The sequence below is a fragment of the Saimiri boliviensis genome, chromosome 15 (assembly GCF_048565385.1).
Source record: "Saimiri boliviensis isolate mSaiBol1 chromosome 15, mSaiBol1.pri, whole genome shotgun sequence".
NCBI classification, from domain to species: domain Eukaryota; kingdom Metazoa; phylum Chordata; class Mammalia; order Primates; family Cebidae; genus Saimiri; species Saimiri boliviensis.
Genome location: NC_133463.1, coordinates 56,182,401 through 56,195,011, shown reverse-complemented (window position 1 = coordinate 56,195,011; position 12,611 = coordinate 56,182,401). Strand labels below are relative to the sequence as shown.

The 12,611-nt window shown below is 42.9% G+C and overlaps 1 protein-coding gene and 1 non-coding gene across 4 annotated transcripts in view; both read right to left on the bottom strand.

Moving 5' to 3' along the window:
• The window catches only part of OXR1 (oxidation resistance 1), a 478,618-nt gene extending 473,427 nt beyond the window's left edge, over positions 1-5,191 (bottom strand). For all 3 annotated transcript variants that reach the window (XM_074387039.1, XM_039464477.2, XM_039464478.2), the window contains exon 1: positions 5,109-5,191. The gene's annotated coding sequence lies outside the window, so the exon portion shown is untranslated. The remainder of the gene's footprint in view (positions 1-5,108) is intronic.
• On the bottom strand, positions 2,107-2,270 carry LOC120362465 (U1 spliceosomal RNA). Its single transcript, XR_005578366.1, has one exon. It is a non-coding gene; the product is annotated as a U1 spliceosomal RNA (small nuclear RNA).
• Positions 5,192-12,611: the final 7,420 nt, after the last annotated feature.

Sequence of the window (12,611 nt, the reverse complement as noted above, 5' to 3'; positions counted from 1 at the left end):
AGAAAAGGAAAAGGGAGACAAGAACTGACCCCTTTCACCTCAAATTTCTCATTCCCTCCTTGTCTAGCCTGTATAGAAATCCATGTAACTGTTTTCCACTTAATGATTTCTTCTGCCTTCTGCATCTCACCAATTGTATTCTGAAGTCTTTTCAAGAATCAAGGAGTATCTCTATAATTGCTCCAAATTCAATGAAAATGAATGCCCATCTTATACTTCTTTGTACAGATAGACTTTTAGAGATATAGCTGGGTATCGCAAGTGCAAGAGTCCCAGTGTCTAGAACAGAACCTGCTACTATTGAGTTTATAAATGCTTAGTGAATTTACAAATATGATTATCATTGGTTCAAATTATATTTACTGGGCTTTCACGTAGTCCAATGACAGGCTCATTCTATCAATACCAGTGTTGCTTACAATAAAATCATGTTTTCCTCAGGTCTTTCACTATTCCCTTGGGAAAGAGGAAGCTGAAATAATAAGAATATGCAACTGAACAAACCAATTCAGTAAAGATACAAGCAGAGAAACTGAGGCCGCCTTTTGGAAAAGCAAAGGCTCTTCCCACGGCCTTTTTCCAAGACAGGGACAAATCCCCATTCCACCTAGAAGCAAATAAGAACTGTTTTTGTCTGTACACACAGGAGAAAGTGGGAGGGTTACTGGGTGCCCCAGAGTCTTAGCAGGAGTATGAAGTCTGCTGCAACATAAATCCCTGAAGGATAGTAATAGGTAAGGGTGAATGGAATGGTTATTAGAACAAGAAAAGAAGTAAGCAACCCTAATGGTAACACCTTCAGAATGAATCCTGAAACAAACCAACAGCAACAACAAAAATGGATGAGAAGGTGGGAGAGGGGGTCGAAACAATGACCAAATTTTAGTTTCTCTAGGCCTCATTGTGCTAGTGACAAGGCTTTTACCTAATAAGTGCTCTGAGTTCCTGCGTGCAGGGGATGTTACAACAGTATCTTATTACGTTTATGGATGTAAGGTATTGTTCTTCCTTTCTAGGCAATGTATTGTGCTACAGAATCGAAAGGCTTGATGTTTCTCAATACACTCCATGCTGTCGGTTTCAAATGGAAACTGAATACAGTACAAGAAAATTACATGACATTCTTACCTTTCCATGTAGATACCTATAAATACTAAGGTTTCATTCTGGAATATTTTTTGTGGCTTCAAATAAATATTTACTTAACATTTTTCTCTGATTGTTCAATCCCTCACTTGGTAAGAAACTTACAAGTTGTAATTTTAATTAAATTAATTTCATTTTAATTAAACATTAAGATTATATATTTTAAAAAGCAATTACCAAACAAGTTCAGTGAAATTAGTACAGCAGAATAGTTTTGATTTGGTTTTATCAAACAATGTTTACTTAGTTCACATGCACACATGCATATAATTCGTCTCTTAGAAATTCTCAATATATCGTAGGATTGTTTTTTTAAAGGCTGAAAGAAAAGTTCTGCCAAAAGGAAGCCTCCTTAATTTCCTTAAAACAACTGTTTTTGAACATGGGACCATTTTGCACAGAAAGTCTCTTATTAACTACTCTTTATATTCAGGATGGACTTCCGATGGAAATACTTGTAAATATCCTAAAAGGGGTTGCTTTTAATGTTAAGCACATCTTGTTGAAAGCCAAGGTTTCACGAATTAAGCATTATTGACATTTGGGCTGGATAATTGCAGGAGGCTGTCCAATTTATTGTAAAATTTCGCAGCATCCCTGGCCTGGCCCACAAGATGCCAGCAGCATCTCTTTCCCAAAGTTGTGACAACCAAAAATATTTCCAGACACTGTCAGTATCCCCGGGAGGCAAAACTGCCCGCTGTGGAGAATCACTGCTCTAAGCCTATCAATAAGATCTATCTCTAAAGTGAGAGAAAGTGATTTCTCTTCTTCTAGGTTAACTTATATCTCTGTTTCTTCTTGGTCTGCCTCCTCAAGCCAATTCACCACCTTTTCTTTCTTTTTTTTTTTTCTTTTTTTTTTTTTTCTTGGTAATGACTTTACCTTAGGGCAACAAAGATTCCATTGACTATTTTCTTTTCTTTCTTTCTTTTTTTTTTTTTTCTTTTTTAATAAGTCTAGGGGAAAGTGCGAACGCAGTCCCCCACTACCACAAATTATGCAGTCAAGTTTCCCACATTTGGGGAAATCGCAGGGGTCAGCACATCCGGAGTGCAATGGATAAGCCTCACCCTAAGAAAACCACCTTCGTGATCATGGTATCTCCCCTGCCAAGTAACTATCCATTGACTGTTTTCTAAAGCTTACCAGATTTAGGGAACAATCCTCCAGAAAAAAAAGTGCCAAGTTAGGCTTCTACTTAAGGGCTAGGAACCAGCCCAAGGGTACAATCCTTTGTATTTCAAATGATGCGGGAGGTAGAGAGTAAAAGATTGTCTCTCAGGTTAAATTTAGTATTCTATAACGAAGACTTCTCCTGCACAACTCATAAGATCTAATCTCTGCTTTTATATGACCTCCTAATCAATTTAGCCAACTTTCCCTCTTCCTTGACCCCCCCCCCAAAAAAAAAAACAATACAGGCAAATATATCAGATGATGTTTTATTTGAACAGCATTCTGGGAAGAACAGAATTAATGGCTGAAACAATCATTTATTTTACCTTCACAGGCTTTATAATAATGAATGAAAAAAAATCATAGCAATAAAAGCCAATAGCAGAAGACTTTTTATTCAAATTTCCCATCTTACCGATGTCCAGGATAATCAACATATTTCAAAGAGCGTATTTCAAAAATGTACTAGAAACTCAGCCAGCCACTGTCACATGGAATACGAGGACAGGCCCTGGCCATTAGAACCGTGTTGCCCTCGCTGCTGTGTCCTTCCACGGGACAGACATCACCTTGCAAGACAACCTGTTTCACTGTCCCCAACAGTTTTCCAGAGAGTTCTTGTTTCCTTTCATCGGAATCTTCTCTCTGCAATTTGATGTCCTGAACTATTTCTGATGGTTGCACACAAATCTCAGGGAATGGGTCTCTGAGTTATGAGACCAGCCCTCTTAGATTACAGACAGTAGGTACAGTACTTGCTCTCCCTTCTCTGCATCCTTCCAGAGTTGCCTCCATCCTCATTTCCTGTATCTGGTCAAATCTCTCTGAAAATGTGAAAGCGAGGACAGGAACACGGCAAGCTGGATGGAAAAGCCGACAACCCTTCCCCCATTCTCACACCCCTCCCCCACCCCCAAGCCAGGCTCGTCCTGTTTCCGATCCTGCATGTTGTGGAAGCTTCTTGCCTCCCCATTTTGGTGGGTGAAATGTTTGCTGTTCAAAAAGGCGTTTTTGCATAAGCTTTTAGGACGTGTTTATTCTAGTAACCTGACGTTTTCTTTTCTTTTCTTTTCTTTTCTTTTTTGCTATATTTACATGTGGTAAACTCCAGGGAGGCCCCCTGCCAGAGATCCCTTAAGTGCTGGTTTCTGTCCCTGCTTCTTGGCCCCACTGGCCTTTTGGAACCATCGTGCTTCCCTGTCCGCAGGCAACAATCACAGCGTCACCTGCAAGGGGCAGTAGAGTAACTGCGGACCCCCCAGTGACGCCTGGGAGATGGACCCTTTGGATGTGGGAACCCCTCTGATGGCCGGGACTCCCAGGATTCCCTTCCATAGAGGGAGTCCACAGTGGTCGAAGCCGGCAGCTGAGTCCTCCTTAGAGTGCCGAATCAGAGAAGACCGACATCAGGTTTGGGATGTAAGGGGACAGGGAGAGGTTAGAGAGGCATCATCGGATAAGCAAAGAATGCTACCCTGGGAAAATGAGGCAGAAAAGACGTAGGAAAGCGCGTACCCCTAATCCCCTCCCCGTGCCACCCGTGGATCCCTGGATCTTCTTGTCATGGAGACGGTCTGCAGCCACACACGCGACCCCGGGCCGGAAACATGAACACACGCGCGCGCACAAGCACACACGCCCCGATCCGAGTTGCAGGCTGCAGACTTCTGCCTGACTTCCCGGCCAAAAACACCGCACCTCTGGGGCCAGAGCACAAATTCCCGTGGCATAGAACTGACACCACTCCCCCTACTCCACCCTACCCCTGCAACACACACATTCAGACCCTACACTGCACCCCCAGAGTGCCAGGAACCACTTAAGGGAAGCCCGAGCAGCTCCCCCCGCCCCCGAACGACTACATTACTCACTGCCTGATGTCTATCTAAAGCTCCTACAAGCTCGCCTACAGCGAGCTGAGGTGCGTCCCAGCCAGGTAGTAGACGGAGGGGGAGCCCGGGGTGAAAGTGAACCTCGGACAACAGTACTAAATCACTATTCCAGGCGGCACAGGGAAACCTCCAGTCCTCTCTTGAACCTTTCGGGCCCTACCAGCAGCCCAGTTCCTCCGCCCGATCCCGCACCACTCCCCGCCTCTTCACCCAAATCCCTCAGCGATTTTCCAGCTGGCACTTCCAGGCCACTTTCTACATCATCCTCTCTCCAGCCAGTTCCCAACATGTGGCCTCGCGTATTCTATCCGGAGACTGATTCCAGGCTGACTCCATCATTACGTGCCCCTAACCTTATACTGATTCCCCAAATTATTCGAGTCCGCTCGCCACTCCGGAGACCAATGTCCCTTCCACTGGCGTCCTTTGCTCTCGTTCAAATCCGCTTTCCACGCGCCCCACTTTCCACGCATCCTCCTGCCGCTCTGGTCAAGACACGCTCGCCCTCCACTCTGCGCCCCCAACACGGGGCTCTCACGCTGCTCCCATCCTATCCACCGGCGACACCCCCCGCTTTCCCTCTGCGGCTGTCCCTGGCCGGGCTCCCGCGCCCCAAACCCAGCCTCCCCGCCCGGTCCCCTCCCTCGCCGCGCGGTCTTTCCTTCCTCTCAAGTCCGCCCTCCGGGCCCCGGCTGGAGCCAGTTCTGCCCTCCTGCTCTGCCCGTCGCCCCGCTCGAGCATCCCAATGGCCACCCGCTTTCAAATCGGCTCAGCGGCTCCCACAGGCGCCAGGCACAGGCGGCAGAGGCCAGCCGCGCCTCCCGCTAGCCCACCCGGACTCCCCCGCGCGCCAAGCCCTCGCCCCACCGCCCAGCAGCCTCACAAACTTACTTGCGGGTCGCCAGGAGGGGGCTGCGGTGAGCGGCGGCGGGCCCCGCGGCGGCGAGTGCGCCCCTCTCGGCGGGGCTGGGCGGCGCGGCGTCGGCGCTGCGCTCCTGCGGCCGCGCGGTGAATGGGCTCAGCCTGACGCAGCGCAGCTCTGCCCCCGCGGCCGCCGGCGCCGCCGAGCGCTTGCAGACATGCTCAGTTTCCGGACCTGCCCGCGTGGAAGCTACCAAGAGCCGGCAGCGGCAGGGGAGACCGAGAGGAGCCGCGGGGCGCCGCGAGCCGGAGGCTACCACGCCGGGGGCGGGGGGAGCCACGCACCGCTAAAAATAGCTACTGCGGAAGCCGCGCGGGCTTAGCGCGCACCCCTCCCCGCGCGCCGCCCCTCGGGCCCAGATTCGGGCTTCTTTGCTCGCTACCGCTGCGGGACCGCAGTTCGCCGAGTCTGGCCAGGCTTCTGCCTGCACTCAGATCTCCGCCCGGGTGGAGACGGCGCCTCCTGGAGACGCGCCCACTTGAATAGCTTGGAGTAAGCCCGAGCTGCCCCGATTTCGGGGTCCCGCCTGACAGGCAGCTCTAATACTAGGTTCTCCCTAGAGAAGCAGAAGAAAGTTTTGTTAAAGCAGTGAAAAAGCTTCCGCGCTACTAGGAAATGTGTTCAGATTTACGGAGGGGAAAAAAATGTTTTTCAGATGGTTTGGTTGCTGGAAGAAACAAGGAGGAAAGGAAGGCAAAGTCCGACAGCCTAGAGAGGGACCCAAGGCAGCTTGCAGCGGACTGAAGGGAGCTCTGCAAAGAGCTTCTGAAACTCAGAATTCTTTGCAAGGCGTTTGTGACTCCTCATTCCGCAGTATTTTGCATAATTCGTTGACACCCGACCCTGACCTTGGAGATTTTCTTGTTCCTGTCACCCGAACTGTAATGTACTTTCTCCACATCCTCCTTCACTCCTTTCCCTTCCAACCCGGTTTTAAATTGCAAAACGAAAAGGGTGCAAACTCCGGATGGGTAGATTTCCAGACCTGAACTGAAACCTGGCTGTCGTGTAACCTTGAGGAAAGGAGTTGGTCCTCTTCCCGAGTTCGGGATGTATCCCAGATCTCCTGTGCATTCAGCAAACACAGCGTAGGAGCTTTTCAGCCACCTCACCTGCACATTAGCTATTTCCCGCTATTCGTGTTCACTATATTCAACCTTCGTTTCTGATCGTTTTTTAATTCTCTCCTTTAAAGTGCGAGATGTAAATATTTCCTGGGTCAAATGGCAGTCTTGTTTCACTCACCTCCACAACCACCCAATGAGAGAATCATTCTTATTCCAGTCTGACAGACGGGACGTTGTCATTTAGCGACAGGCACTCACCTCTTGCTTGGAATAATAAAGTATTGAACCCAGGGTCGGCCAGACTAGAAACTTTCATGGTTTCTGCATAACCTGTTTCCCCGAGTTAATAGCTTTACATGAGATAAGGGCTCAAGAAAATTAGAAACTATTCTCGGTGGCGTGGCGTGTCAACAATAAACGGATTGATAAGCCGATTGCAGGTTTTGTCCTCCATTATTTTCTCCCTAATTTCTTTCTGAGCATTCGCAGCTTAAATTTTGTGTTATGTTGAAAGTGATAGCGTTTCATTTTTATTAAATCAGAAAGAATTTACTGAGACTCTTCTACAAGCAATGTATGTATTTTATAATTATCTCAGTTCAGACTCTGTAATAAAGCTACTTTGTTTTGGCAGTATTATAAATTAGTTAGGCTTTGCTAATCCTACTAAGTAATGTAGATGTGCTTTTTCATGGAACTGTAGTGGAATTTATCCATTTGGGTCAAGATGTCCTCTCTCCTATGATGCACCCTTCCATCCCCACTTGCAATTTAGTGCCATGTGCAGCCCAAATTCAGTAATCAATTAATGTTTGATCTTTTACTTTTTTACTGAAGTTGCAAATGCCATCTACAGGACTAGAGCCACTTTATAGTGACAACATCCTGTTTCTAATTTTCCGTAGGTGATTCATTGGGAGATCAAAATGTGAATTTCCTTAGAGTATCAGCACAACTCATTCCTTTCTATCAGTGGTGAAAGAAGATGAAAAATAAACTTTATTTTCATCCTGGTTACGTTCATTCTTCCTCTCTCAGTAATTATTCTTAAGGTGGCATGGCCCTCTGAACATCTTCATGCTACAGCATACACACTACCCACAACCATGAAACAGGGAAGATCTTGATTTCAAAGTCTTTTTGGAGTCCTGTGGAAAAGTGTAGCTCAAAAACACCGCATTCAGGTCTCTCAGTAGCAAGTGACAGGAACTCAGTTCTAACTTAGGCGGAGAAATTCCATGGGCCCATGTTAAGTCAGAAGTACAAGAAACAGCAGGGCTTGTCCTGGGCTTAACAACATTAGGAGGAATATGATTTCCTCTTTCTCTAACTTGCTGTCAGCGTTGCTTCCTGTGTTGGTTTCATTCCCCTCACATTATGTCCATAGTGCCAGCTCTACACAGATGAAGAAGTTTGTAACCTTACGAAGAAATCAAGTCTCGTTTTCTACTGAGCAGATCAATCTTCAAAGGTGTACCCTTATTGACTGTCCTGGCTCACACAGTCAACCACCTGCATCCTCTCAGAGATGAAAGATTCCCAAAAGGGAAAACTTATTTGGTTAGCAAAAGAACGAATAGGGGATGTTTGCAAGATCGAAATAATGGATAATATCCACTACACTCATAGACTGGCCTGTTTCCCCATGGACAAAAAAAAGGACAGCAAGCCTGTTGGGACATCTGTTGACTTCAGTTACTCAGAAATGAGCAAGATAATAATAGTGCTTTGAAATTATCTTTTCCCAGCTCTTTTTAGGCTCAGTTGCTTTGATTTGCCTGCCTAAGGGTAACAGAGAGTCCCCTCTTCGTTGCCTTTTCATCTTTATTTCAGGGCCCTGGCTATTTCCAAGGCAGTGCCACTCATTAAAGACAGCTAATGAGCCATCCAGACAAACGTAGCTTTCAGTCCCCAATCAGTCGCTACAGGAAAAGGATATTTTCCATATTATTAAAGCCACTTTTTTTTCTATTATGATTTAATGTAGTTGATCATTATGTATAATACAAAGTGGGGGGTTTTCCATTGTGCCTCAAAACATGAACAGATGGGGAAACATTGCTGTCCTTATAATTATTGTATTCTTTCTTTCTTATGCTAGAATTACTGAAATAACTGGCTGTCTTTTCTTTTCTCTTTACTTATGCAATTTGTTTGCTACCTCCTTTAATATTTGTTATTCTAGGAATAAATGAATGCAATCCATGAGTCACCTTATTTAAACTGCATTCTACAGTTATATTAAACTTATCAAATCCAGGATCTTTTCCTTGACCATCTTCCTTATGACTTTGCACATTATCTTCTAGGAACTCTTCCCTTAGCTCTGTTGCACCACACACACCACACATCCTTCTTTCCTTCCTTCCTTCCTTCCTTCCTTCCTTCCTTCCTTCCTTCCTTCCTTTCTCTCTCTCTCTCTCTCTTTTTCTTTTTCTTTCTTTCTTTTTTCTTTCTCTTTCTCTCTGTCTTCTTTCTTTTTTTTTCTGAGATGAAATCTCACTCTGTTGCCCAGGCTGGAGCACAGTGGCACGATCTCAGCTCATTGCACCCTCCATCTCCAGGGTTCAAGTGATCCTCCTGCCTCAGCCTCCCACACACCACGTCTTAACCTACACCTCAGATTATTCCTCTTTTCTTTTGCTAGTTCTCTTGTATCTCATCTCTGTAGCTCTTTGTCCTTCTCTACACCACTCTGCCTTTTATTTTAGTTATCTACATACTTGCTCCCCCAACAAACTGCAAGTTTGTGGAGGATTGGGACAATGGCAAATTTATATTTGTGTGTATTTTATCTTCATCAGTGCTCAATAGGTGCTTGCTGATGCGTTGAGGGATTATAGGACAGGGGTTGAATATTTAAGTCTGAAACGGGGATGCATGAGATGGGCACTAATTCATCTGGTTTTAGGGAGTTAAGGAAAGATGGAGAGAGCTGATGCTGGAGGTAGGCTGACATACAATGTCGACTACTTCTTTCACCATTTTGCGAAGGGACACCTCTGTATAGTCCCTTCTTTTTCTTTCTCTTACCAAACTTCTCTAACTTTGAATTCTTTCACTGAGATCTATGCTACGCTGCCAAGCATCTGGCATACTTCCAGCTATTGGCACTGACCACTGAGCATATTCTCCTTCCATTGCATAGAGGCAAACCATTTTAGATACTTGGACACTAGCCTGTCTTCCTATTGCACCTCTTTCATATCAAATTTGCTTTTAGAAAATCAGAACCAAGATAGAAATATGAAACAATTTATAAATGAGTTATTTAAGGGAAAAGGAAATATCAAGACAACTTCATTAAAAAGCTATTAAAAGTTTGTCTTCTTGATAGCTATTTTCCCATTGTAAAAAAATTAAATTTGGAGAACAAAATAGGAGTAATTCAAAGTCACTTATGCCCAAATTATGTTTTAATTTTATGACTATAGATAAGTGTCACAACAGATTTCATTAATGATACGTACTAAAGATATAAATGCACATTTCTCCTTTCTCTGCACTTTAAGGTTGAAACAATTCTAGATAATAGTCTTGGGACATTAAGGATCACACAGTATTTGTGAATCAAGGATGCTTCTTGACTAAAAGACTGAGCTCTGATGGCCCTTTCCTCAGGAAAGAAGAATGTGGATCATTGTGGACTTCAAATATCAGGCTGCTCTTTTCTTGCCTATGAATCTAACACAAACCTGACTTAGTTCTTGCAGAAGCAGCAAGATCTTGATAAAGCTACAACTCGTTTCACTTCTCTTTGAGTCCAATGCTACAATAACAAATAAATTTAATGTGTGATCTGAAATTCTCAAAGATTACTAAGAAATCCAAGACCATTAGTTTAGTTTATTTCCACAATGTTTTTAATATAATGGATTCAAAGTACTAGTCTGCATCAATTAATATTAATAATAATATTGAGCATTTATTGGTACCTCTATGTGTCTCTTTCTGTGGTAGGCACTCCCTTCACATACTGCTTATTTAATTCTCATAACAGTCCAATGAGGTATATGCTATGTTAGCCTATTTTTGGTTGGAAATATAGAAATTCAACCTAAAGTGGTGTCAGTGAAATTTTCTGGCACAATAGTAGTGTGAAATATAATCTCCAGAAGACAGGAAGCTTCTCTGAGCCTCAGGAGGAAATGCCATCACAATTCTGTCCATATCTCATCAGCAGCTTTATTTTCCCACCTTGCAGACAGGCTTTTTTTTTTTTTTTTTTTTTTCCACAGACTGTATATTCCTAGGATCCCTTCATTTAAAATGACAGAATCTATTCAATTTGCTTTGGTTTAAAAGTTTCCAAAGAACTCAATGGCTTGCTTCCAAAGAATATAGAAAAGGAAGAATAGCAACTTTACAGTGGAGAATGCTGAGTGACACTACCTTAACAAAGTGATGAAGGCTTAACATCACCAGTGATGTCATGTGATTATCATTTACCACCTAATATGATGTAATGACAAGGGCACCTCATCTCTGTGGATTTATTTCCAGAAACCTACAACTCCAGTGGAATCATGAGAAAAATACCAGATAAACCCAAATTAAAAGACATTTTACAAAATAACTGACCAGTACTCCTTAAAACTGGCCCAGTCACAAAAAACAAAGACTAAGAAACTACCATACACCAAAAGAGACCAAAAAGACACAATAGCTAAACCCACCATGATATCTTGAATTTTATCCTGAAACAGAAGGACATTAAGAAAACAATTGATGAAATATGGAGTTCAACTAACAGTAATGTACCAATGTTAACATTAGTAGTAATTAACCAATATTAATGTTTTGACAAATGTAAGATGTTAACCACGGGGCAAATTGGGTGAAGGGTTGCAGGAACTCTCTGCACTATTATTACAGCTTTTCTAAAAACATGAAATTATTCCAAAATTTAAAAATGTATATTTTTAAAATACAGAGGAAAAGAAATCCCTAGGAAAAAACATGATCCAGGAAACTTGGGTTAGATGCCCATCCAAGACAGATTAACTGAATAGCAGGCAAGTTCATTCAGCAGAAAAATGTCCCCTGGGGTCCAGACTTGGTATTCCAGCCATTCCCAGAGAATGAGGGTGGGCAAGAGGGACAGAAGAATATAGTTGTCAAGGAGGCAGGACTGCAGCTGGTGAGTAATGTAGATGAAGAAGCTGAAGGTCAAAGAACTAAGTACTCTATTTCATCAATTCTAAGTTAAAATAATCCACATTTTAACCTTTATAAAATTGGGATGTATTGTTTCTTTCTTAGTTGACCAACTATAATTTGTCTATAAACATAGTAAATTATGAGACACAGGATTCCAACACAAGTTCTTAGTTTGACTGTCATTCCTTTCAGGCTTTCCTTAATATTGACCACACCGTCATATAAAACCAGTGCTGATTCTGTAGACCAAACTGCAAGAACAAAAACAGAATTGAAACCATGACAAATTTGACCTAAGAGTTTATTAATCTGATAAAGTTATCAAGACACTATACACAACTAGACACATAAAATTAGAATTTTGTGAAATTAGGATAGTCAAGGACCAAGATTTGGGCTATTTGACATGTAATATACAAGATAAGTTATAGCACTTCATTTTTGAAATTTTAAGTTTACATTTCAGTCATAGTAGCTAGAAGGAAGCTAGATATATTTTGAAAATAACTTTTCTTAGCCCTCTACCTCATTAGTTTAATAAGATACTTAAGAAACCAGGTAACATGGCTTTTGTGTTTCATTCCTTTAACACACAATAACATACTATTAGGAAAACAACTTAAGACAATGAGTCAGAGCCTCTACCAATTCTGCTTCTTAATTCATCATCATTTATTGCATACCTGTTGTTAGCCATATATCCTAGTGATACCGTATTTTTAAAAAGATAAATATACTTGGTTCTTGCTTTCATGAAGCTTGTGTTTAAGCATAAAAGAATGAGGTTTCAGAATGTAATTTAAAATGAGGTAAGAATTTTAAAACTGTAGAAGTTTTGGGAGCATATAACCAGGGAATTTAATCTAGTCCAGAAGGACAGAAATGACCTAAGAAAGTAGTGCTTAAGCTGATACTTTTAATAAAATAGGTGCAGACACTTATTGAGCACATGCTGGGTGCCAGGCACTAACTTCAGTGCTTAGCCCAAAGTGACAGACACTGTCCAGATGGCTAGCTTATCATATGTTCAGACCTCTTTCTAGAGGTTTTACTTTAGGCCTAAGTTGAAAGGACAAGCATCCACCTTTCTCAAACATCCTTGCAGCTGGACATCCAGGTATAATGTACATTCTACCAGTTAGAAGTTTTTGGCTAGCACGTTATCCCAAAACTCCACTGATCCTTACATGCCACCAGAAACACTTTTGTCTGATTGCTTTACCTATAGCTACGTCATCTGAGCTA